The following is a 27569-nucleotide window of genomic DNA, read 5'->3' as shown; positions in this document are numbered from 1 at the left end:
ACCTTATCAGGTGAAGAAAACAACCTGCTGTGTTGCTAGTTTTAGGACAAAGACATACAGTACAAATTATTTAAAAAATCTCAAGTATCAAGTATACCTTTGTGATCTGAAAAAAATGGACTGATATAACAAATCAGTATAATTATATACTTATATACATAATTATGTATATATGTACTTAAATATTAAATATGTATTTTCTACATTTTATCCTCTCCTTGTCTCCTATAATTTTATATAGGGCATATTTATGCTGATTTTTATAATCCATAGGTTATGTGTTATTGAACATGGGATTATGAAATAAGGAGGCCTAAATTTACCCAGAGAACCAGGACTTAGAACTGGGTACAATAATGGATAGATTTCCTTGAAAGATTATGTAAGGAAGAAGAGTGTATGAGGGAGTTGAGATGTCAAAGAAATGGACTCTAATGGATATTTTCCATTCTTTTTGGTCTTTTTTTTTTTTTTTTTTTTTTTTTTTTTGGTTTTTAGAGCTGCACCCATGGCATATAGAAGTTCCCGGTTTAGGGGTTGAATCAGAGCTGCAGCTGCTGGCCTACACCATAGCCACAGCAACACAAGATCTGAACTGTGTCTGTGACCTACACCATAGTTCACAGCAATGCGGAATCCTTAACCCACTGAGCAGGGCCAGGGACTGAACCCACATTCTCACCGAAACTCATTGGATTCATTCCCACTGAGCCATGACAGGATTCTAAGGCTTCTTCATTTTTAATCCTTTTTAAATTTAAGGAAATTTCTACCCAGTGAGTAGACTTCTAACTATGGAAACCAGAAACCTGTTTCTCCAACTTTTTTGTGGCTCTAAGGGCAAATATGTGAATATACCCATTCTACTCTTTGAAGCTGACTCTCTGCTAGAAAGAGGTGCCATGCAAAACCTTTTCTGGTTTGGCTGATAGAAGATAACATCCAGCTTCCCAGAGGCAGCAGAGGCAAAGGTTCTAATGACAGTGTCTTGTGCCCAGTGATACTGAAGTCATGGCAAACTCTTTTATCCTTCTCATTGGGAAGGGCAACACTGCCTTCAAAATGCTATCTCCAGCTCTTCCGCAGTGTGACTTACAGCCCCGGTTCTGGCTATGTGGTTTCTAAACTTGTTCTGATCTTCCTGCAGCTCACATTGTTAATTAAAACTCTTCTGCTTAAAATAGGTAGAATGGGCTTTTTTTAATGACTAAAAATCTTATGTTATAAGTATTACCCCTAATCTTTTTAGCTCCTGTGAGAGGTAAAGTTTACTATCCCCCTTTTTAGGTGATAAAACAGAAATTAAATAATTTGCTCCAGGTCACAATGCTTGGTAATAAGACTAAGGATGTGAATTCACACTTAGTTTCTATAATTTATATTTATTAATTTTCACTTAAAATTGATTGTGTAAATATATATATAAATTTATACATATATACACAATTGTTTAATTATAAACAAGAGTGAGAATGTCAATATTTTAATAACATTTATCTTGGTTTAATTTCCTAGTTATTTTTATTTAACTTCTACCTGGTTATAAGTCATAAAAATAATTATGTTGTTTTCATTATATTTAGTGTATTTTATTCTCTGGGGCTTGGAAACACTCACAATTTTCACTGCATCCTCATGCAAACATTTAACCGAACAGGATCTCCGTGCCATTCAATTTTTTTTAACCAGAATTTTTCCTCATGTTTTATTTACATTTTTTTTTCTTAGACCAAATTGCAACATAGCTTTGAGGTCAAATCCATTTGGGAGCACAGCTGTCTGGCTATAGCAGGAGACATGAGGAAGTGTTAAAAAGTAAGCCGAAACCAAATTGAATGACAAAGTGAGCCCACAAATATGTTCATACTAAATCAGAAGCTGGTAACTTCATCCACAGCCTGTTGGTTAGGATATAGACATGTTTTCAAAATTTAAAATTCTATTTTGCAAGTTCAGTAATGGTAACAGTAATATAAATAGGCATGATGAGGAGTTCCTTGGTGGTCTAACAGTTAAGGATCTGGCATTGTCACTGCTGTGGCTCAGGTCACTGTTTGGCGTGGGTTCAATCCCTGGCCCAGGAACTTTAGCATGTCATGAGCATGGCAAAAAAAAATAGGCATAATGGTGAATGAATATATCCTTGGAAAGGAAGATAACTTTTAGTCAATAAAATTATTTCTGTATTACTTCATTAATATCTGTTTATATATTCATTGTTGTGTTTCACATGTATAAATACAATTTGACATTTATGATGAGAGCTTAAGAGAATTAGAATGTTATTTAAAAAGCTCACTATAGCATATTTGTTATAAAAAAGCATATTTGTTATAAAAAGCATATTTGTTATAAGCATATTTGTTATAAAAGCCTTTTTTTCTAACACATTCTATTACTGCTGTTGTCTTAACCCAGGTTGAATTGTGTTTGAGAATAAAACTATGAGGATAGCTTAAACCACTATTTATTTACCATTCAGATGCACTTTTAAAATATGTTAGATGACAGCAAAGATCAGAAATGCTTTAAATTCATCTTTCGTTTAGCACCTTATATACCCAAGGCACTTAGTCAACCATCTACTGAATAAATAAGGCAGGATGAAAATGACTCACTGCAGCACCCACGGCAGGAATCTGGACCCCAATTTTGTGTCGGTATGACCAGAGCTAATGGCTTTCTCTCTTCAACCCAACAAGCAAAAAGTCATGCAGTTTCCCCTCCTCAGTCAGAGGAGTCCATGAGAAACTCAGATTGAGCTTTAATTTCTGATGTATATCAGTTTGGAGAAATTTATCCATGTGTTATGATCCATTCTGAGGCAGGGATCAGCCATATATATTTCTTTTCTTTGATAGACTTTGCATTGACCTAAACTATAAGTCACCAACTGGTTCATCCATCAGGCCTGTGAACCAACATAGCCCCCGAGATTAATCTTTTAGTGACACATGAATGAAAGGAATGTTTTTCTCCTCCTAGAGTTTCAGTGATCACCTCCAGGTAAATGACTCCTAGAGTTACGTTTTTATCTTTGGTCTCTCCTGAACTTCCTACATTTCTAACAATACATTAGAAATCTCAAAAAAAAAAAAAAATGAAGTTCCTATTGTGGCTCAGTGGAAATCAATCTGACTAGCATCCTTGAGGACACAGATTGATCCCTGTCCTTGATCTGGCATTGCATGAGCTGTGGTGTTAAAGACTGGGCTCAGATCCTGCACTGCTATGGCTGTGGTGGTCAGCTGCAGCTCCGATTTGACCCCTAGCCTGGGATTTCCATATGCCATGGATTTGGCCCTAAAAAGTCAGACAGACAGACAGACAGAGACAGAAATCTCTTTGTTGAACTGCATCTTACCTTCTTCAAGAAGCATAATGGTATCTGGAAGGAGTGTAGGTTCAATGTCTGGTGAGGAAGGTAGGTGGCAATCGAGGAAGGGTTTGTCTCTTGACATTTCACAACCTTTGGTGACCATTAACCTCATCTCTTCTTTTTTTTTTTTTTCTTGTCTTTTTTGCTATTTCTTGGGCCGCTCCCGCGGCATATGGAGGTTCCCAGGCTAGGGGTCTAATCGGAGCTGTAGCCACAGGCCTACGCCAGAGCCACAGCAACGCAAGATCTGAGCCGCGTCTGTAACCTACACCACAGCTCACGACAACGCCGGATCGTTAACCCACTGAGTGAGGGCAGGGACCAAACCCACAACCTCATGGTTCCTAGTCGGCTATGTTAACCACTGCACCACGACAGGAACTCCTCATCTCTTCTTTAACATTATTCAGATGCCCAGTGAAGTTCTTAAAGAATGATAGAATGTTTTGGTGACAAATATGAAACCAAGACATTGCTTTATTCAGAGCAAGCCTGTGAATTAGAGAAGTGACTATGGTTTGCATGTCTGCCATCCTCCACTGTGCTGAGGAATGTGACAGAGGGTGGGGAGCTTTGAAAAGCTCCAAGTAGTCAGAGTGTTGTCGCATGAGGTACAAGATCTAGCAAGGGAGTGGAGCTAAAGTGAATGCAAAGGGGGCTGCTGAAAACAAAGAGGACAAAGAATATATTTAATCGCTTTCTAATATGAGCTAAATCAACACTTGCCCCGTAATAAGCAAAGGTGTAAGGGACTTTCGTATGTCATGAAGTGTGCTTTGCTTCGATTTATAGCAAAATGTTTATCATGTGCCCCTCTATAATTTACTTCCTTGTCCTAATTTTCTGCCACCACCACCCCATTTCTTTTTCTGCTCTTCTTCCTCTCACGATCTTTGCCTTTTGATAAACATTTGTGAAGATAGGCAATGCAATAGATTTATGGGGAAAGGAGCTATAAAAAGAGGTGGTGTGTGCTTCTCCTTTAATTATGTAATGTAAGTATCAGGTGTCATTCATTCTCCTGTTTAAGCAAGATCCTTCCCTCACTCCCCCACAAAGCTTCTTGTACTAAATAAAAAAAACGGCAGTATAGAATCTGCAAGACAAGGGAACAGTTTATTTTAGATGTGTACCATAGGTTATCATCTCTGTGCTGCCCAACCCAACAAAACGACTAAATTGTGTAGATGCATTTTTCTATGTAGATAAATTTCAAGCTATGAGTTTTAACTGATCGTGCATTAATGATAATCCTGATATTTCAAGTTGATTTATTCCAATTCTGAATCACCTCATATACCTCTTAAAAATACAGCTAGTAGCTATTAAAGCTCTTGACAGTTTTTAAGAGAATTAAGTCACAAATGAACAAATACTGTATGATTCCATGGTCCCATTTATATGTGATATTTACTTATTTATTTATTTATTTTGGTCTTTTCTCTCTCTCTTTTTTTTTTTTTTTTTTTTTTTAAGGCTGCACCCATGGCATACGGAGATTCCCAGGCTAGGGGTCTAATCAGAGCTGTAGCTGCCGGCCTACGCCACAGCCACAGCCACAGCCAAGCCAGATCTGAGCAAAGATTGCAACCTACACCACAGCTCAAGGCAACGCTGGATCCTTAACCCACTGAGCGAGGCCAGGGATCGAACCTGCGTCCCCATGGATGCTAGTCAGATTCGTTTCCACTGTGCCATGACAGGAACTCCTGTATGTTATATTTAAAGTAGTCAAATTCATAGAACTAGAAGGAAAATGTGGTTACTAGGGGCTGGAGGGAGGAGGGGGAAGAGAGCTGTTGTTTAATGGGGACAGAGTTTTAGTTCTGTGACATGAAAAATTCAGGAGATATATTTCACAACAATGTAAGTAAAGCTAATAGACTTTAAAATGAGTAAAGATAGTAAACTTTGTGGGCTTTTTTTGTTGTTTTTTTGTTTTGCCTTTTTGCCATTTCTTGGGCCGCTCCCGTGGCATATGGAGGTTCCCAGGCTAAGGGTCAAATTGGAGCTATAGCCACTGGCCTACTCCAGAGCCACAGCAACATGGGATCCGAGTCGCGTCTGCAACCTACACCACAGCTCACAGCAATGCCGGATCCTTAACCCACTGAGCAAGGCCAGGGATCAAACCCGCATCCTCATGGTTCCTAGTTGGATTCGTTAACCACTGAGCCATGACGGGAACTCGAACTTAGCGTTTTTTTTAACCAATAAAAAGAATTAATTTTTTAAAAGTATTGATTAATTTAAACAAAGAATTTATCGAGGAGCCTATGGAGGAAATAAACCAGACGGTTTATATTGTACTGTCATAAATTTGAATCCATTTTAGGCATATCTCTGTTCTAAAACTGCCTTCAGCTGTGAGACCAACCACAGCAAAGTGGTGGTGGTGAAGCTTTTCCTCCTGATTCTTCCCATAGCGGATGTGTGAGGAGTTTAGCCTGGGAAGGAGTCAGAATCTTGGAGAGAGGGTATGGGTTACCTATGGGACACCAATAGAAATAACATGGCCAATTTTAGAGACACAATCCACAGATAAAGGTATCTTTAAGCTATGTCATTAGCTGTAGAAACAACTGATAATAACAATTGTGCAGTGAGAAATTAGGGCTGGGGAACTGTTGAAGAGATAGTTGAGGAAACAGGCTTAAAGAAGTGAGGTAAATTGTCAAGGTCAGCCACAGAGTTAGTAAGTAGTAAAGGTAGATTTAAGCCCAGCTAGGTGACTGTATGACCCAGGCTTTTAACTATGGTTCTATAAATGTTTTACTTGCAACATACAGAAGTTAGGCAGATAATTAGTAATGACTGTCTGCAGTTGCAGAAGTTGGGCATGCCAGCTGTTTCCTGTTTTTCTCCCTCATATTCTTGTCAGCTGCTGTATGATGCGTGTGTTTGCATTGCACACTGAGTGAATGTTTAATGGAATAGGATGGCACCACTGTGAATGGGGGAACGCAGTGGTGCTCACCACAGGGCGTTTCTCTCCCTTGTCAGTTCCCAAGCTGAACATCGCAGATAAGATCTCTCAGAGCAGAAGAACTTAAGCTCTTAAACACAGAGGGAGGGAGCCGCTCATCAAATCCTCAAGACTTTCAGCCACTGTGGCCAAGATGAGCATAAATTATGCCCTCCTTGAATAATGTTTTAAGTGTGGAATCTTTTAAAACATATTTATGAACCATAAAAAATTTTATTACATGATTACAACCATGCTATGCTATTTTTATTAAGGGTAACCTGTATTGGTATATGCAGAATATTATCTCCAGGGAGCCAGTAGAAATTAATTTTGAAGAACCCTGTTTCCTTGGCCTCATGGATTAATTTGCAGGATATCTGGAGCATAAAATACACTTTAGAACAGGAATCCTATAAATCAGAAAGTCTGAAAAGCAAAGATACAAGTATAAATAGCTTTGTTATTCATATGCTGTATATGAAAACATTTAGATGTAATGTATTCTGTAGCCAAAGAACTCTATTTTCTCCCAATAATTTGAAACAAAGAAGTTGAGAACATAAAATGCATCTAGAAAGAAAGAAGAATGATGCTTTATTACTGCTGAATTCATAAATTTATTATGGAGACATTTTAATCTTTAGGTTTAATGCATCCTTCTTAACAAGAATGAGACTTTTCTTCATGTCTATGGTAGAAAAATGATGCCAATTTATTCCTGTACTTTGCCAGCTCTCATTTGTCACATTTTTCCAATGTTGTCCATCAGTTTGTCAAGACGAATAGAAAATGGAGCTGTCGGTTGGATACTGTTAAGTAAAGATCTATATGAATTTCTATAAAACATTCAGAAGGATATTGCTCATTCTTTTCTGTAGGATGATGACTCTTTTTTCTGTGGAACTTTAACTTTTAGAACAATATAAATAATTTTCTAGCCACAAAGACCTTTGACAACATTCTTACTTTCAGAGCTTTCATGATCTTAGAATGAGGCTGTGTTCTGCCCCCACACCAGTAGTTTTTATTACCTGAGCTGAGCTAATTGTCTGAGGTCACAGGACTCTATCGATGGTTTTGCATGTAGAGGTGGATATTCTGAATTCTGCCCAGAGCAGTGGATCAAAATTGGCAGTTAACTCAAGGTTTAAAAAATAATAGAATCTGCAATTTTAATGGTGCTAGGAAATTTAAAGATCTCTTACATCAAGAGACATATTTTGCAGATGAAAAAAACCATAGTTTCAGAGAATCCTTAGGTTTTGCTGAGGGTCACATAGTTGATGGCAGAGCTGGTATCAGGGAAAGTTCTTTTCTTCATAATTTAAATTCTTTTTGAAATTATGAAATATTAAGGCATAGTGAAAAGTTCAGAGAATAACATGTCTAACAGCTGTATCCACCACCAAGCTTTGTCAAATCTTATAATTTTGCTCTGTTTGTTTTCTTTTAAAGAAATAACAGATTTAGTATATAATTTGTATAATTTTGACTGGTAGTACTTCTCACACTGCCTTCTATGTTTGCTATTGTTATGTGAAGATGCATAAATAGTATGGATCTGTACAATATATGGCATTGTTTTACATGATTTAGAACAGCATATAAGTAGAATTATATGTAGTCTTCTGAAACTTGCTTTTATTGCTCACCATTGTTTTGTTTTTGAGATTTTTTTAAATGATGAAATTCATAGCAGTCATTTTTACTGCTTTCCATATGGTTAACATATTACAATGCATTTATCCATTTTCTGTTACAATGAATTTATCCATATTTAGATTTTTTTTAAATTTGTTGCTACAAACACTGCTGTAATAAATGTTCTTTTTATGCATCTGTGCACAAGTGCAAGAATTTCTTGGCTACATATTTAGAAGTTGTAATACTTGAACATTACACTGCATTGTCAGGTTACTTTCCAAACTGTTGTAAAGCAGTATTATATAATGCTAATCCTATGGACAGAAGATGGTTCAGCACTGTGGCTTTATCTATATTTCTCTTAATGATAATAAGGTTAGTTATCTTTTTATATGTACAACAGTTAGCTACTGCTGCACTAATACTCGGTAGCCAACACCCCCAAAGCTTAGAGGCAATATTTACTTTTATGGGTTTGCAAGCCAAGAGATGTGGCTTTGCTTCAGAATGTAGGTCTGTGGATGCACATCTGTTCCGTGTGTCTCTTACCATAATCAGCTAGCGACTCTCTTCCTGCAGCAAAGGCATGAGCACGGAGGGGCAAGCCCCATTACGAAAGGACATTTTAAGTCCCTGCTTGTGAACCTCTGCTATGTCCCATTGACAAAAACAAGGCTCTTAGTTGAGCCCAACATCCATAAGTGGGGAAATACTCCACTCCTTTAAGACTATAGCATAGGCATGCAGGCTTAGAAACTACTACAGGGAGAGAAGAGCTGCCACCGATAATTTTATTTACCACAACAGTTTTCTTGGCTGATTGGTTTCATCTCGTGTAACTTGGCTGGTTTGTAGTCTTTGCTCATTTTTTCTTTGGTTGCTTGCTTTCTACTTACAATTTCATAGATTTCTTTATATAATGTGAATTCTAATTTATATCAATTATAAGATAAAAAATCTTTTAGTATGTGGCTATACTTTAGTAAGCTAATCTAGTATGAGACTGATCTTGAGTAAGTGTATTTTCACTTTATGATTTTTTTTGTAAAGAAGTTTTAAAAGTCAAACTTTTAAATTTAACTATTGCTATATGATATTTCTCTTGTAAAGAAGTTTAATATTTTACTATAAACTGAATACATATCAGTCTTGCTCTTTATGGTTTGTGCTCATTGTGTTATGTTCTAGAAAATTATCTCTATACTAAAGTCATTAATATATTCTCCAATGTTATCTTCTGAAAGTATTAAGGTTTAATTTTTATATTTAGGTCCATGATTTGTTCAGAATTTTAAAATTTTTTCTAAAATGTTTTTTTTCTATCAATTCTCTTGGCTATTCATATCATTTTTCTAATCATATCATTTATGAGTAATAAAATGTGGGCTGTTTTTTCTCAATTCATAAGTCTTTTATTTCTTTTTCTTATGATAATAAACCCATGAACATGTTAAAGTTGAGTAGCAAATATCCTCTCCATTCTCCAATTTTATTTTATTTAAAAAAATTTTTTTTGTCTTTTTGCCTTTTCTAGGGTCGCTCCCGCGGCATCTGGAGGTTCCCAGGCTAGGGGTCTAATCGGAGCTGTAGCTGCTGGTCTACCCCAGAGCCACAGCAACACGGGATCCAAGCTGCATGTGCGACCTACACCACAGTTCACAGCAATGCTGGATCCTTAACCCACTAAGCAAGGCCAGGGATTGAACCCACAACCTCATGGTTCCTGGTCGGATTTGTTAACTACTGAGCCATGATGGGAACTTCTCCATTCTCTAATTTTAAAGGAAATATTTCTAATGTTTTATGACTGTAGTAGATTAATCAGAAAATAAATGTCAAGCTAAAATTTTACATGCAGCAACAATATTATAGAATATAGGCAAAACAAACATATTTCCAGACAAAACAAAACGAAAAAGGAAAGGATTTTTCTTTTTTTTTTTTTTAGAGATTTCAAAAATTTTTATTTTGAAATTATTACAGACACATAGGACATTGCAAAGAAATGTAGAGTCCTGTCATTACATTTAAAAAAATTTTTTCCCCACTGTACAGCATAGGGACCAAGTTACACATACACGTATACATAATTTTTCCTCCCATTGTCGTGTTGTGATGTAAATATCTAGACATAGTTCTCAGTGCTACACAGTAGGATCTCATCGTAAATACATTCCGAGAGCAATAGTTTGCATCCGTTAACCCCAAGCTCCTGATCCGTCTCACTCCCTCCCCCTCCTCCCAGCAACCACAAGTCTATTCTCCTAGTCCATGATTTTCTTTTCTGTGGAGAGTTTCATTTGTGCTGTATCTTAGATTCCAGATATCAGTGATATCATATGGTATTTGTCTTTCTCTTTCTGACTTAAGGAAAGGGTTTTTCAGTTGCATACTTTTACTAAAGGAAAAGCTAAAGAAGGAGAAAATAAAATCTCTAAAAGAAGGAATAAACTGCAAGAAGAATTTTAAGAAAATAAATTGACATTTGTAAGATAAGCATTGATTGAATAAAATAGTAATAATAATGACTATAGGAATATCAACAGGGTAGAACTAAACACTTAACAATAATAATTTATTAGACAAAAAGATAGTCTAAGTTCAAGCTATGAAGTCCTTACATGTTTTTGAATAAGAGTTAAGCTGTTGATACAATTTAGACCTTAAGAAATTATACATAGAGAAATTTTAAGAATAATCATTAAAAATAAAAACAGAAAAATTAAAACCGTATATAGAGGCACAGGAGAGATAAAGTCTTGATCAAACTAGAAGAATTTTGGATAAGTAAAAAAAAAAAAAAAAAAAAAGAAAAGAAAAATCATGGTAAACAGCAGTTAAACAAAAAATTGTAGAAAAATCCCCAAATGTATGGATAAAGATTTGATTTTTTTAAAGACTGAAAAAGGATTAACCAGGTACATAACAACCAGAAAAGGTTGATGTAGTTATATTAGTATCTGAAAAAAATAAAAGCAAAAATATTTAATAAAGATAATGACAACAAAAGGGAAATTGAGGATAACATAAAAGTTAAGAAATAAGCAATAGCCAAAATTCAATTCATTGTAAGGATAAATAGTCACCAAAACTGGAAAAATTAATCAAGACAAAAAAGATTCAAGCAAACATTATTAAAAATGAAACAAGACAAATAATCATAGACACAGAGGACACAGGATAATAATAAAAGAATACGATGTAAAACTTTATGGAAATAAATGTGAAAACTTAGACAAAATGGATTTTTTTCTCAGCCAAATCTCCTGTAGCAAAAGTGACTCTAGAAGAAATAAGATACCATATTAGACCTCTAACCATTACAGAAATAAAATTAGGAGTTAAAATATACATACCTGACCAAAGCAAAAACTAGTTTAGATAGTTATATAGGTGATTCAAGAAATAAAATAATTCCTTGGAGTTCCTGTTGTGGCTCAGCCGTAAGGAATCTGACTAGTATCCAGGAGGATGTGGGTTGTATTCCTGGCCTCACTCAGTGTGTTAAGGATCTGGCATTGCTATGAGCTGTGGTGTAGGTTGCAGATGTAGCTTGGCATAGGCTGTGTTACTGTGTTGCTGTGGCGTAGCCTGGCAGGGGCAGCTCTGATTTGACCCCTAGCCTGGGAACTTCCATATGCTGTGGGTATGGGCCTAAAAAGACAAATAAATAATTCCTCTGTTCTGCACCTACTACAAAGAATGAGGAAACTGGGGTAACTCCCAATTAATTTTATGATTCTAGAACCTTAATGTTGAAACAGAGAAAAGCAAAGAAAATCATAGGTCAATCTTAATAAGCATAATTGCAAAGGTCTTAATCTGCATATTAACACAGAGAAGCTAGCAATGTATTTTGAAAATGCATCATGATGAAGGAAGATCAAAGTGATTAAATCAATATTGAATATGTATTCAATTTCCCACATTAACAGATTAAGGTAGAAAAAAAATTTAAAATAAAGCATAATTTGATGCAATTAAGCATCATTTATGATACAAACAGTTACAAAGAAAATAGTTTTGGAAACTAGGAGGGACTTAATAAACATACACACCCACAGTGTTGGACAAATATTTTACTAGTAAGATATTAGAAGCATTCTAAGAGACTATAATAAAGGAAACCAAGGAGGAATGGTCAGAAAGGAACTAAACTAAGAAGCTAGTAAATCATCCATTCATTTCTCATTTATTAAATATCTACTCTAAGCCAGGTAGTAACAATATACGGATAAATAAGACAGTCTTTGCCCTTAATATCCTTGTCATCTAGTGGAATTTAATACATATGTTTTCTCTAACAAAAGAAAATTTTTCATTTCAGGCAGCATTTGTAAGAAAAACAGCTATGTATGTGGCTAACATAATTTTGGCTTTTTTTTTTAAGGCAGTGGAAATTTACTTTGCTAATACAAGCAGCAAATTTTTAATTGAAAAGAAAATACATTGAAAGAGGCCATGGTAAGCTAAAGCATTATGGTTTTTTTCAAATTGAAGTATAGCTGGTTTACAATATTATATTAGTTTCATGTGTACAGCATAGTGTGTCAGTATTTTTATGGATTATACTCCATTTAAAGTTATTATAAAATGTTGGCTATTTTCCCTATGCTATACTATATATTCTCATAGCTTATTTTATACATAATAGTTTGTACCTCTTAATCCCCTGCTCTTAGCTTTCCCCCATCCCTTTCTCCACTGGTAACCAGTAGTTTGTTCTCTATATCTGTGTCTGTTTTTGTTTTATGTTTATTCTTTTTTTTTTTTTTTTTTTTTTAGATTCTATATATAACTGATAAATACAGTGTTTGTCTTTCTCTGACTTATTTCATTAAGCATAATATCCTGAAGGCCCATTCAGGTTGTTAGAAATGGAAAAAATTTCACTCTTTCTTACAGCTAATATTCTACTGTATACATGTTATTTATCCATTCAAGCATTCATGGACACTTAGGTTGCTTCATATCTTGGCTATCGTAAATAATGCTGCTATGAACATTGTGGTGCATGTATCTTTTCAAAATAGTGTTTTTGTTTTCTTCAGATATATATCCAAGAGTGGAATTTTGGGTGCTCATAGTAGTTCTATTTTTTATTTTATTTTGTTTTTTGAGTAACTTCAATGCTGTTTTCCACGGGGTGGCATAAATTTACATTCTAATCAAGGCTGTACTAGGATTCCCTTTTCTCCACATTCTCCCCCATATTTGTTATTTGGGGTCTTTTTAATTATAGCTACTCTTAAAACTGTGAGGTAATATCTCATCGTGGTTTTAATTTTCATTTCTCTGATGATAATCAATGTTGAGGATCTTTCCAATGCCTATTGGCCATCTCCATGTCTTCTCTGGAACAATGTCTGTTCAGGTCTTTTGGCCATAAATGAAAATCTTCCATATTGCAATAAGAATGATTTTTCTAAACAAGCACCTCATCACTTTGCTCTCCTGCTTTAAAAAATAATGGTTTTAAATAAAATTTAAATTCCTTAGTGTAACATAAAAGACCTTCTCTCACCTGCTTCTTGTCTTTTTTCCTGCCTCTCCCAACACCCAGATCATGTGTATGGAAAACAGTACTACAGCATACCTCTCCTACTGTGTTTTCTTCACAAAGGAGGAACCAGTGGGGTTTTGTCATTTCAAAGTTCGGTTGACTGACTACAACTTAGTCCCTTAGCCCCTTTGAGTTTTGATGGAGGGCAAACTATCTTTATCTTACCAGGGAATTGGAAAGATTAGAAAAAATTATATAAAGTGATTTAAACTATCTACTTATATTTTATGTTCTATTTTTCTCATCTTAATTAAAGTGATATATTCATATTTAGCAGAGAGCAGGTTTCAGTAATTATGCTCATAATTCCATGCATTAGCCTCCTAATGTCTACTCCATGTCTTTTGAAACCTTCTTTTCTTGGTTGACTTCTACTCTTCCTTCATTATACAATTGAATGTTTATCTAATAGAGAGAGCCTTCTCTTAATACCAGATTGAGCCAAATGTCCCTTCTACATTTCTTCAAGATGCAAGGAAAACTAATTCACAGCACTTCTCACATTATATTAAAACTGCCCAGGTGCATGTCTGCTTCTCTGACTTACTTGTAAGCCTCTTTAAAAAAAAATTCGTTAGAGTTGATTTACAATGTTCTGTCAATTTCTGCTGTATAGCACACTGAAACAGTTGTACATATACATATATTCTTTTTTGTACATTATCCTCCATCAGGTTTCACCCAAAGTGATTATATATTGTTCCCTGTGCTATACAGAAGATCTCATTGCTTATCCACTCTAAATGCAATGGTTTGCATTAACTAACCCCAAAATCCTACTCCCCCCAACCCCGGCAACCACAAGTCTGTTCTTGATGTCCATGAGTTTTTTCCTTTTCTGTAGACAGGTTCAATTGTGCCATATATTAGAGTCCAGATATAAGTGATATCATATGGTATGTGTCTTTTTCTTTCTGACTTACTTCACTTAGTATGAGAGTCTAGATCCATCCATGTTGCTGCAAATGGCATTACCTTGTTCTTTTTTATGGCTGAGTAGTATTCCATTGTATATATGTACCACATCTTCTTAATCCATTCATCTGTTGATGGACATTTAGGTCGTTTCCATGTCTTGGCTATTGTGATTAATGCTGTGATGAATATATGGGCCATGTATCTTTTTCAATTACAGTTTGGTCTGGCTATATGCCCAAGAATGGGATTGCTGGGTCATATTGTAGTTCTATATTTAGTTTTCAGAGGAATCTCCTTACTATTTTCCATAGAGGTTGTAACAGTCTACATTCCTGACAACAGTGCCTGAAGGTTCTGTTTTCTCCAACTCCTCTCCAGCATTTGTTATTTGTGGACTTTTTAATGATGGCCATTCTGAGAGGTGTGAGGTGGTACCTCATAGTAGTTTTGATTTGCATTTCTCAAATAGTTAGTAACATTGAGCATTTTTTCATGTGCCTGTTGGCCATCTTCTTTGGAGAAATGTCTATTCAGGTCTTTTGCCTATTTTTCAATTGGGTTGTTTGTTTTGTTGTTGTTGTTGTTGTTTTTGAGTTATAAGTTGTTTGTATATTTTGGAGATTAAGCCCTTGTCAGTTGCATAGTTTGAAACTATTTTCTCCCATTCCCTGGGTTTGTTGTTGTTGTTTTTAATGGTTTCTTTTGCTATGAAAATGTTTAAGTTCTATTAAGTCCCATTGGTTTATTTTTGTTTTTATTTCTATTGCTTTGGGAGGCTGAACTAAGAAAACATTTGTGTGGTCGATGTCAGAGAATGTTTTGCCTGTGTTCTCTTCTGGGAGTTTTATGGAGTCTTGTCTTACGTTTAAGTCTTTAAGCCATTTTGAGTTTATATTGGTGTATGGTCTGAGGGTATGTTCCAGTTTCATTGATTTACATGAAGCTGTCTGGTTTTCCCAGCACCACTTCCTGAAGGGATATTTTCCCATTTTATATTCTTGCCTCCTTTGTCAAAGATTAATTGACCATAGGTGTCTGGGTTTATTTCTGGGCTCTCTATTCTATTCCATTTATCTGTATGTCTGTTTTTGTACCAGTACCACACTGTCTTGATTGCAGTATCATCTGAAGTCTAGGAGAATTATGCCTCCTGCTTGGTTTTCGTTCTTCAGGATTGCTTTGGAAATTCTGGGTCTTTTATGGTTCCATATAAATTTTTGGATTGTTTGTTCTAGTTCTATGAAAGATGTCATGGGTAATTTGATTGGGATAGCAATGAATCTGTGGATTGCTTTGAGTAGTATGGCCATTTAAACAATGTTAATTCTTCCAACAAAGACCATGGAATATATTTCCATTTCTTTGAATCCTTTTTAATTTCCTTGATTAATGTTTATAGTTCTCAGTATATAAGTCTTCCACCTCCTTATTCTGGTTTATTACTTGGTGTATAATTCTTTCGAGCACAATTTTAAAGGATATTGATTTTTGAATTCCTTTTCTAATATTTCATTGTTCATATACAGAAATGCAACCTATTTCTGAATGTTAATCTTGTATCCTGCTACTTTGCTGAATTTGTTGATCAGTTCAAGTAGTTTTTGTGTGGAGTCCTTAGGGTTTTCTATATATAGTATCATGTCATCTGCATACAGTGATAATTCTCTTCCAATATGGATACCTTTTATTTCTTTTGTTTGTCTGATTGCTGTGACTAGGATTTCCAATACTATGTTGAATAAAAGTGGTGAAAGTGGGGATCCTTGTCTTGTTCCAGATTTTAGTGGGAAGGCTTTCAGCTTTCTCCATTGAATATTATATTTGCTGTGGGTTTTTCATAGATGGATTTGATTATGTTAAGGTATGTTCCCTCTGTGCCCACTTTGGTAAGAGTTTTGATCATGAATGGATGTTGGACTATGTCAAATGCTTTTTCTGCATCTATTGAGAATGGTCATGTGGTTTTTGACTTTTCTTTTGTTAATGTGGTGTATGATGTTGATTGATTTGCACATGTTGAACCATCCTTGTGAACTTGGAATGAAACCCACTTTGTTGTGGTGTATGATCTTTTTTATGTGTTGTTGGATTTGCTTAGCTAAAATCTGTTGAGAAATTTTGAGTGTATATTCATCAGAGATATTGACCTGTAATTTTCTTTTTTGGTAGTATCTTTTTCTGGTTTTGGTATTAGGGTGATGGTGGCTTCATAGAATCTCTTCGGCAGTGTTCCTTCTTCAGTCTTTTGGAAGAGTTTAAGAAGGATGGATATAAGTTCTTCTTTTATGTTTCATAGAATTCCCCTGTGAAGCCATCTGGTCCTGAACTTTTTTTGTAGGGAGTGTTTTTATTACATATTTAATTTCTAGTGATTGATCTGTTTACATGATCTAATTCTTCTTGATTCAGTTTTAGTGTACTATATGTCTCTAGAAAGTTATCCATTTCTTTAGGTTGTTAAATTTGTTGGCATATAATTGTTCATAGTATTCTTTTTTTTATTTCTGCAATATCCATGGATATTTCTCCTTTTTCATTTCTTATTTTGTTTATTTGTTTTTTTCTCTCCTTTTCTTGGTGAGTCTGGCGAAGGTTTGTCAATTTTGTTTACACTTTCAAAGAACCAGCTCTTGGTTTTATTGATTTTTTTTCTATTGTTTTTTGAATCTCTTATTTTATTAATTTCCTCTCTGATCTTTATGATTTCCTTCCTTCCTTCTGCTGACTTTAGGTTTTATTTATTTTTTTCTAATCCTTTTAGGTGGTAGGTTAAGTTGTTGATTTGAGATTTTTCTTCTTTTTTGAGGAAGGCCTGTATTGCTATGAACTTCCCTCTATGAACTGCTTTTGTGGAATCCCATAGCTTTTGAATGGTTGTGTTTTCATTGTCATTTGTCTTGAGGTATTTTTTAATTTCCCTTTTGATTTCCTTATCAACCATTGGTTTTTCAGTAGCATGTTGTTTGGTCTCCATGTGGTCAGTTTTTTCTCATTTCTTTTCCTGTAGTTGATTTCTAGTTTCATGCCATTTAGTCAGAGAAATTTCTATACTCTTAAATTTGCTGAGGTTAGTTTTGTGCCCCAGTATGTGGTCAGTCCTTGAGAATCTCCTATGTTCACTTGAAAAGAACGTGTATTCTGATTTTTTTTTGATGTAATATCCTGAAATTGTCAATTAATAGCAGATTTTATCACATCACTCACAGCAATGGACGTAACTTGCAGACAGAAAATCAGTAATGCAACAGAGATCCTAAATGACACAACAAAAATATACTTTTAAAATTTTATTGAAATATATTTGATTTACAATGTTGCATTAGCTTCAGATGTACAGCAAAGTGAATCATTTATACAAATACTTATATCTATTAATTTTTCCCACATAGGTTATTACAGAACATTGAGTAGACCTCTCTGTGCTATAGAGTAGGTCCTTGTTAATTATTTGTTTTATACATATATATTAGTGCATATGTTTTAATCCTGCCCTCCCATTTTCTCCCTCTCCCCCATGGTTTCCCCTTTGGTAACTCAAAGTTTGAATTTGAAATCTGTGAGTTTGTTTCTTTTATAAATAAGTTCTTTCGTATCATTTTAAAATAACATTCCATATTATAAGTGATAGCATATGATATTTATCTTTCTCTATCTGACTTAGTTCACCTAATATGATAATCTCGAGGGAAAGAAATTGCCATTTGCAGTATCATAGATTGACCCAGAGATTACCAAACATATTTTTAAAAGTATTTTATCCAACTTTTGTTTGTGACATTATTATTGGTTGCTTTTCTTCTTAACTGAAATATTCTTTTAGCAAGTCCTAAGGGCGGTGAACTTAGTCTGAGTATGAAATGTCTTTATTTTTGCCTTCACTTTTGAATGTTAGTTTAGCTGAGCATAAAATTCTAGGTTGACAGATTTGTTTTTTTTTTGTTTGTTTGTTTGGTTTTTTTTTTTTGCATAGCTGTTTGATAAATCTCTAGTCTCTTGTCATACCTTGTTCCTGATGGGTTCTTCTATAGGTCTAAATTTTATTTTTTTAAAAAATCTGCCTTGTTATTGAATTATACAGATTTGAATTTATTTTTATTTATTATGCTGATAATAAGAGTGCAAATGTGACCTAGAATTTTGGACAAGTCTCAGCTACCATTGTTTTCAGGTATGCTTTTTCACTATTCCCATCATTCTTCTGTAATTCCTATTAGAGTATGTTAAAGTCTCTTATTTTACCTTCACTATTTTCAAAATAATCTTTCATTAAAGTCACTATGTACTTCATTTTAGATTATTTTCTTAGTAGCCACCAATAATTCATTAGCTTTTTTAAAGTATTTGGGGAAATTTAGTTGTTTTTTTTTTTTTTTAATTTTGGAGTGTAGGCTAACCTTGTTAAATCTTGTTAAAATCTTGTATGTTTATATCTTTCTCCTTTAAAAGGATGGGCATACTATAGCTGAATTTATATTAATCCAAATTCCAAAATTTTGTGTCCAGGTGTCCTGACTCTGCTGTGCTTTTTTTAACTATGTGGATAAATGTGGAGAGGGAGAGCAGTTCTTAGAATAAAAATGTATTTATGACAAAGTTCAGTAGTGTCTTCTGCAGACAGGTTTTCCTCTCCTCAGTTACTTTGCTTGGAATGTCCTTGATCTAGAGAAGTGGGCAGTCTTTCTCTGTAAAGGGCTGGATATTAAATATTTTAGGATTAAAGGAGCAAAATGGTTCTCTGTCACTATTTACCCTGCTTTTATAAACAATTATAGATAATATGTAAATGAATGAGTATGTTGTATATGTAATCTAGTAAAACTTTATTTACCAAAACAGGCAGAAGACTGGATTTGGTCTGCAAGCTATAATTTTCTGACCCTGATCTTGAGTATCAGCAAGATTGTAGGAGTATTTTTCCAGGGTGGAAGCTAGGGCACAACCAATATTCACTAAATTCTATTATTTTCCACTAAAACTTATAACTTCAATGTATAATGTAGCAGGGTGCTCTACTGAAGATTTAATTTATAATTGATCTGTTTTGCAACTCTCAGGAGACAGATGGTCAGAGAACCTTTGGAAATAAAAATCAAGTCTAAGGCATTGATGACTATTTTATTGTGAAAAAAGTATTGTCTTCTTTGAGGCCATCTATTGACTAAGGGCAGTAATCAGTTTTTGTAGTCAAGAATGAGAAAAGGGGAAACTACCAGTGGATCTGGGGCCACTGAAGACAGTGCAAGTGGCTATCACAAGTCAGTGTGTGTAGACACCTTTATTGCCTGTATGCGGAGGAGAGTAAACCCTTTAATTTTGAGGACTGAAAAAAGAAGCCTGAACTTTGGATGCATTCTCAGGACTAGAACCAGTGACTTGAGGGAGTGGAGTTAATCTGCATATTAGCCCCTTTTTTTGGGGGGGAACAATGGAAGTTCCCAGGCTGGGGACTGAATCCAAGTGCAGCTGCTGGCCTGTGTCACAACTGAATCCTTTAACCCACTGCACCTAGCTAGGGATCAAACTCACACCTCCACAGTGACTTGAGCTGCTACAGTCAGTTTCTTAACACACTGTGCCACAGCAGGAATCCCCATATTAGCCCCTCTTAAAATTTGTGTCTCTTTGTGCTGAGAGCTAGGCCATTATGTGGAGTGGCCTACAGATTTAGACAGCGATACCACTTGGCAATGATAAGTGAAAAAAAAAAAATGAAAACAGTGAAGCATGTATGAAACACCAGCACTTTCTTCTGGAATTCAGATAATCCTAGACAGATAAGGTTATTTAGAAAATCAAGGAAGTCTGGGGTTAATAGATGCAAACTATTGCATTTGGAGTGGATAAGCAATGAGATCCTGCTGTATAGCACAGGGAACTAAATCTAGTCACTTGTGATGGAACATGATGGAGGATAATGTGAGAAAAAGAATATATATGTTTGTGTGAGAGAGAGAGATACTGGGTCACTTTGCTGTACAGTAGAAATTGACAGAGCACTGTAAACCCACTATAATGGAAAAAATAAAAATCATTATAAAAAAAGAAAGAAAATCAAGGGAGTATGGGAGTCCTACAAGAGAGATACTGCACTTCTGGTTCATCTGACAGTGGAGTTTAAGTAAGTTTTAATTCAATATTGAGGAGAAAATATGACTATATTGGGATCCCAAGTGTTTGCAAGAGAAATTCATTCTTAGTTATGATGCAAAGATTTGGTTTTCTCCTTCTCTGTCCTTCTTTCTAATTATCTGCTGCTGTATAACAAAGTATCTTAAAATTTAGTAGCATATACTCACCACTTATTAGGTTATTAATTTTATGGGCAGGATTAGGCATGACACAGCACGGATGGTTTTTCTCTGCTCCACGATACCTGCAGACTCAGCTGGAAAACTCAGGATCTGAGAGTGACTCCTCAGCTATGGGCTGAAATTACCTGAAGATTTATTACTACTCACACAGCTGATGCTGGCTTTTGGCTGGGACTTTCAGCCAGAACACCTACATGTGGCTTCTTTTTGTTGCTTAGTCTTCCTCAAAACGTGGTGGTTAGTTCCAAGGATAAAAGTTTCAAAAAGGAAAGCCTGGAAGAAGCTGTAATGCCTTTTTTGTTCTAGTCTTAGAAGTCATTCACATAATCTCCACAATATTCTATTTTCTGAGGAAATTACAAGGGCTCAGTCAGTTTCAAGATGGTGAGGAAGTACCAAGGTTGGATAAGGGCGTTTGAAACAAGAAATATTATTGCAGTCATTTTTGGAAAATACAAACTATCACACTGTCCTCCATTCTCCCTTCAAACCAGGAATCCTAACTAAAAATAAACTTATTTTTAATGATCAGTAGTTATATAAACAGGATGCTGATATGTATTAATGACATAAAAAACAATCTGACATATTCTACTATTCAGTTCATCAGTTCTACCATCTAACTATACATCAGTATTTCCAGTGGAATACTTGGAGGTATAAAATAGATAACAAATAAATCAACACAATAGTTATTATTCTTAGGTGCACAAAGATTTGATATAAAATATTACTAAGCCAGTACTTTTTTTAATAGTAGGTAAAAAGCTAGCATGCAACAAAGTAAAAATTTCAACTGTTAATACAAAGTGCTGTTTTTCCTTTTCATCTTTTTCATTTGACTTGGGAAAAGTTGATTTTCTCCTTTTACTTTCATATCAATGGAAATTTCAAAGTCCTTTCTGTGTAAAGCAACAATATTTATGTCATATTAACTTTAGTATTCAGACAATATAATTTTCTTTCAGTTATAAATTCCCATTTGTTTATTATGACTTAATAAGTCAGACAATATAGCTCAAGACTTCTAAAAAGGATAATAGCATAAGTATTGCCCTAGTCTTACCCCAATAGAATGAAAAAAACACATAATTGAAGAAAACTACATCAGTGCTTAAACTAAGGAAAAGTCCAGGTACAGACACAAAATTTATTAGATACAGTCCAATTTCAACCAAATACAGAGACATAAGGAGTCAGCGTATAAGCATGGTAGGAGGGAAGGAGAGATGTCTTTGTAAAACTAAGTCTTAAATGTAGAAGCTGGAGTGTGGGATGGATTATGGGACATATCAGGCATAATAAGAAGTTCAATAGGTGTATATCGAATTCCATACTACAGAAACAATGTATTGTTTCATATATTTCTTAAAAAATGAAAAAAAAAGGTAAAGGAATATATGCTTTCACCTAGCTATTTCTCTCCTTTTGTTTTCCTAAGGAATAATTTGAGATGTGATCAGTAGGTATGGATAAGCATGATTTTCCAGAGTTACTTATAAGACAAAATATTCAAAATGCCCAGAATGACAATCAATAAGAGATTAGAGAACTATCTTTATTTCTCTACAGTCACAATAAATTCCTTGAGATGTGATTTTTTTGTTCATTGAAATGGAATGTTTTCCATGTCATGTTTTATGAGAAAGTATGAACTAATTTTGTGTACAAACACATAAGCCATATTTCTATTTATATTAACACTTAATAGTAGCTAAGATTAATGTTAGCCATTGTTTCTCTGAAAGGTAGGTGTTTTTACCGTTTCTATTATTTTGTCTTCTGTGACTCTTTCATAATAATCACATTCTACTTGCGAAATTATAAAGAAAACTTTATTTTTTAAAAATTTCTTAACTTGGTTTCTTTAGTTGATAAAATTTGGGGACACTCATATAATTAGATTCTGTCAACCCACTGTGTAGATATTAGAGAGTTCCTGGTAGTATGATTAATTTCCCCTCCTTCCTCACACCACCCTTTTCCTCTTAAATTTTGCATAAAAGCAGATTCTGTCTAACTATAGTTTATATCTAGAAACAAGTCTCAGTCTGCCTTTTGTGGTACCCAGAGAATGTACAGGCTTGTTTTTTGTTACAGTAAAGCCTTGATTTGCCTAGACCGAAATAACAGGAGACAAAACTCATGAGCAAATTCCTTTTAAGAAAAAGATGTAATTGGTATATCAGCTATTAGGAGGGGTTTATTTTAACATTTTGTTACGACCTCCAGAGGTATGATGGCAAGGCACACCCAGCTCCACCTCCTAATACTCATCTATGACAACTAACCTTCGTCATGAAAACAGATGTTTCCAATAAACCATCTTTGCTCATCAAAGGTTGCTATCCCCACTCTGCTTTATTTATCACACTAAGAAAAAATGCTTGTATATTATACAAATAAAATGAATTAACTGGAACAACCCACTTCATGAGTATCGTGTTTAAAAATTTCCTTTGTGCTTATTAGGTTATATTACTCAGAAATGTGAATGACTAACTCTCATTAATACATATGCCCTACACACATCCCCAAAGTCTTTTTGGCAGTTTATAAAGGGTGAGAGGCTTAGCATCTTAAGGTAAAGTAACAAAGGTCATTGTGGTGAATAATAATAGCAACATGTCATTTATTTAACACTTCGTATGCAGCAATTTTTTCACTACCTAGAAAAAAATGAAAAACAATACTTGAAGGCCAAAATAGGTACCATAAATTTTTGATACCACAAAAAGTTCCCACTCCCTAAGTGCATACTGCTTATACTCAGGTGAGCCCCTCAATTTCAATTACTAGTTCTGTTAATTTATACATAATTCTAACCATTTGGGTTGTGAGGCTTTTCTACCTGCTACAGAAAAAAACTTGGGTCCAATAACCTGTTTCACAGTAAAGCCAATCTACTGACACTAGGTTGAAGTGAAGGAAAAACACGGTATTGGTTACAAGGTGCCCAGCATGGGGCCAGGCAAGGAGAATCAGCAGCTCATGCTCAAAAGACCTGAACTCCCTGATGGCCTTTAGGGGAGAGTTTTTAAAGATATTGTGAGGGGGAGGCTTACAGGCTGTTTGATTAGCTCATGCACAATTCTCTGAATGGTTGATGGTGTGGTAACAGGGTGATGCTTTGGGATTATCCATCAACAATCTGGTTCCATCTGGCCTGGGGTCTACATGCTGATGATCAACATGCAAATAACTTCTATCACCTAATAGAAGGTTTAAGAATCTGCACAACAGGAGTTCCTGTCGTGGCACAGTGGTTAACGAATCCGACTAGGAACCATGAGGTTGCGGGTTCGATCCCTGCCCTTGCTCAGTGGGTTAACGATCCGGCATTGCCGTGAGCTGTGGTGTAGGTTGCAGACGCGGCTCGGATCCCGCGTTGCTGTGGCTCTGGTGTAGGCCGGTGGCTACAGCTCCGATTCAACCCCTAGCCTGGGAACCTCCATATGCCGCGGGAGCGGCCCAAGAAATAGCAACAACAACAACAAAAAAGAATCTGCACAACAACTCAAGGATGTGGCTCAGGCTATTATCTACAGTGCTTGAAGAAGAACTAAAATTTCTTGATTTTTGTATTATGGCTAAATTATTACTAGTTTGTCTTGCTTGATTCTTTTCCTTTGTTTCTGCATTTTATCACTTTTTTGATTAAATTTGCCCTTTGGAACCTGGGTAAGGTCTAGGAGATAAACCTTTTCTACAAATAAGAGGAAGGGGACATGAGAATCTGTCTCCTGGGAAGGCCCCCAATGTCCTGCTTGTGTTGCCAAAACTCGCCCTCTGTCCCCCAGTGCCAAATAGAAACACAGAGGCAGAGTTTTGGGTGAAGGAGAAAAAGAAATAGCTTTTATTGCTTTGCCAGGCAAAGGAGGCCACAGCACGCTACTGCCTTAAAGACTGTGTCCTCCCTTGGGGAAGAATTGCAGGGAGTTTTATGGTCTAAAAGGAGAAAGATAGAGTTCTGGTTAAGAATCAGGGGTGGGGTAAATATGCATTCTTCTTTCTTTTGGAGAATCTTATTGTTGAAGTTGGTGTCATGAGACATCATGATCCCAGTGGTCTTCTGGATTATCATATCTTGATTTTTCTTAGAATAAAAATACTTGTGAAAAAGATATCAGAGATTAGGACAATTAGGAACATCCCTAAAAAAATCATATGCTTATCATCTTTGACCTACAGGCAGTTGTGCTCAGGGTGTCTAATCTGTAACTCACAGGTGATTGTGTTTGGGGTACAATCAAGCCAGTGAGAAGAACAAGGAAGGGCTCTAAGCTATTCCAATTTAAATTAGTCATTTTTGGAGTTCCCGTCGTGGCGCAGTGGTTAACAAATCCGACTAGGAACTATGAGGTTGCGGGTTCGGTCCCTGGCCTCCCTCAGTGGGTTAAAGATCCGGCGCTGCCGTGAGCTGTGGTGTAGGTTGCAGACGTGACTCGGATCCCGCACTGCTGTGGCTCTGGCGTAGGCCTGTGGCTACAGCTCCGATTCAACCCCTAGCCTGGGAACCTACATATGCCGCGGGAGCGGCCAACAACAACAAAAGACAAAAAAATAAAATAAAATAAATTAGTCATTTTTTAAAGGAGCATAGGAATGTAACTTTTCTCTTAGGTGTGTGAGGTGCCTGCATCATTTGGTTTCACACTTGGCACAAATTAGGGGCTATAAGATACATAGAGAGATGGAAAATATGATAGGCACAAGATGCAATGACTTGACACTAGAAAAAGAGAAAGGGACGCTTAAAAAATCAGACTTAAGTTTGCAAACAAACAAAAAAACAAAATCCAGAAAACTCAGTTTTCCAGCTCTGTAGGGCATTGCTGGATTAGAGCTTGACATGATTTTAGGTTTATAGAGCAAGTAGTTAAAGGTAAATTCCAGTTATCTAAAAAGTTAGCTAATTCCACAATTGTTGGACAAACCAACTATTACTATTCACTATTTGGCCACAATACTGTGTCCATGAAAATTTAAAAAGGGCTCACTTTATTCTCCTCTTTTACTATGTCACTTTGAAAGTCAGTGACCTGATTTAAATGGATAGTTCGTAGAAAAAAGAAAGACAAGTTGATTTTAATATAGATTATTCTACTCAAGCCTCTTTTAATTACAGGACACAAACCTATATTAAATCATCTCAAATTTAAAAAAGATTTTTCTTTTGTTTTTTGATAGTGTGGCAGCATGAGCTGAAAATTTCTAAGCTTTGCAGACCAATGTAAAGGGAGAAACTTAGTGACCAGAAAAAAGTCACTCAGCAACATGGATTAAAAGAAACATGGATATGGTATGTCTTTCCATCTGTTTGTGTCATCTTTGATTTCTTTCATCAGTGTCTTAGTTTTCAGAGTACAGGTCTTTTGTGTTTTTAGGTAGGTTTATTCCTGAATATTTTATTCTTTTTGATGTGATGGTAAATGGGATTACTTCCTTAGTTTCTCTTTATGATCTCTTATTGTTAGTATATAGAAATGCAATTGATTTCTGTGTATTAATTTTGTATCCTGAGACTTTGCCAAATTCATTGATGAGCTCTAACAGTTTTCTGATAGTCTTTAGGATTCTCTAGGTGTAGTATCATGTCATCTGCAAATAGTGATAGTTTTACTTCTTCCTTTCCAATTTGTATTCCTTTTATTTCTTTTACTTCTCTGATTGCTGTGGCTAGGACTTCCAAAACTATGTTGAAGAGTAGTGGCGAGAGTGGACATCCTTTTCCTGTTCCTGACCTCAGAGGGAATTCTCTCAGCTTTTCAGAGAGAATGATGTTAGCTGTGGGTTGGCCATACATGGCCTTTATTATGTTGAGGTAGGTTCCCTCTATGCCCACTTTCTGATGAAAGAAATCACGGCATTTGCAGCAACATAGATGGATCTAGAAATGATCATGCTAAGTGAGATCAGTCAGACAATGAGACACAATATCCAATGCTATCACTTAGAGGTGGAATCTAAAAACAGGACACAATGAACTTCTTTGTAGAACAGATACTGACTCATTGACTTTGAAAAATTTATGGTTTCCAAATGAGACAGGTTGGGAGGGTGGGGGGATGCACTGAGGGTTTGGGATGGAAATGCTATAAAATTTGGTTGTGATGATTGTTATACACCTATAAATGTAATAAAATTCATTAAGTAGTTTAAAAATGATGCAACCGACAAGGGCTTAACCCCTAAAATATACAAACAACTTATACAACTCAACAGCAAAAAACCTAACAACCCAATTAAAAAATGGGCAAAAGACCTGAATAGACATTTCTCCAAAGAACATATACAGATGGCCATAAGCACATCAAAAAATGCTCAACATCACTGATTATTAGAGAAATGCAAATAAAAACTAATATGAGGTACCACCTCACACCAATCAGAATAGCCATCATTAACAAGTCCACAAATAACAAATGCTGGAGAGGGTGCGGGCAAAAGGGAACCCTCCTACACTGTTGGTGGGAATGTAAATTGGTACTACTATGGAAAAGAGTATGGAGGTACCTTAGAAAACTAAATACACAACTACCATATGACCCAGCAGTCCCACTCTTGGGCATACATCCGGACAAAAGTTTTCTTGAAAAAGATACATGTACCCATATGTTCATTTTGCAGCACTATTGCAGCACTATTCATAATAGCCAAGACATGGAAACAACCTAAATGTCCATCGACAGATGAATGGATTAAGGAGGTGTGGTATATATACACAATGGAATACTACTCAGCCTTAAAAAAGAACAAAATAATGCCATTTTCAGCAACATGGAT

General features: G+C 35.5%; 1 long non-coding RNA gene across 1 annotated transcript in view; it reads left to right on the top strand.

Moving 5' to 3' along the window:
- LOC110262295 overlaps positions 1-26092 on the top strand; it is a 39696-nt gene extending 13604 nt beyond the window's left edge. Inside the window, exons 2-3 of the long non-coding RNA XR_002347116.1 lie at positions 12382-12455; positions 25974-26092. This is a non-coding gene — a long non-coding RNA (uncharacterized LOC110262295). The remainder of the gene's footprint in view (positions 1-12381; positions 12456-25973) is intronic.

Source organism: Sus scrofa, chromosome 9 (genome assembly GCF_000003025.6).
Source record: "Sus scrofa isolate TJ Tabasco breed Duroc chromosome 9, Sscrofa11.1, whole genome shotgun sequence".
Classification (NCBI taxonomy): domain Eukaryota; kingdom Metazoa; phylum Chordata; class Mammalia; order Artiodactyla; family Suidae; genus Sus; species Sus scrofa.
This window is presented reverse-complemented; position numbering and strand designations above follow the sequence as displayed.